Source organism: Octodon degus, unplaced genomic scaffold (assembly GCF_000260255.1).
Source record: "Octodon degus isolate 3935 unplaced genomic scaffold, OctDeg1.0 scaffold00015, whole genome shotgun sequence".
Taxonomy (NCBI): domain Eukaryota; kingdom Metazoa; phylum Chordata; class Mammalia; order Rodentia; family Octodontidae; genus Octodon; species Octodon degus.
The window spans coordinates 13,013,014-13,013,549 of record NW_004524591.1 but is presented as its reverse complement, the minus strand read 5'-3'; the positions used below and the strand labels follow the sequence as shown (position 1 = coordinate 13,013,549).

Genomic DNA, 536 nt, shown 5'->3' with positions numbered 1-536 from the left:
AAAAAAAAGTCAAGGGTTTGAGGGCCCACTGTCCTCCCTCGGCGACCAGAGATTCGGTTGAAGAGGGGGTGCCCATTCTGTACCCTTGGAAGGAGAATTCAGGATGAGAACTCTTAGAAGTGGGAGTGTGGGGCCGGGGAGATGGCTCAGTGGAATAAGTGCTTCCCTGGAAAGCGCAAGGGCCTGAGTTCAATCCCCAGTTCTGCAAAAAAAAAAAAAAAAAGTTTAGAAAACTATAAAATTTTAATTTAAATTACTTTTAAAAAATTTAAATTATAGCAAAAAAGTAACAAATTAGGAAAATACAAAGCATAACATTTTATTAAAATTAAAACCAGCAACTAAATAGAAAATTAGATAAAGTACCTGAATATAGTTCACAGAAAAATAACTATAAAGAACTTCTAACATATGAAAACATGTTTGATTATTCAATTTAAGAAAGTCACAAAACCATACTTTTTCTACTAATTGGCCAAAACAAAAAAGTGTCTAGAATACAAGGTATGAAGGTGTGTGTGTGTGTGTGTGTGTGT

At 34.7% G+C, this 536-nt stretch overlaps 1 protein-coding gene across 3 annotated transcripts in view; it reads right to left on the bottom strand.

The window, feature by feature from the left end:
* Klhl7 (kelch like family member 7) overlaps positions 1–536 on the bottom strand; it is an 85,998-nt gene that overhangs the window by 26,057 nt on the left and 59,405 nt on the right. The gene's annotated exons all lie outside the window — the stretch shown is intronic.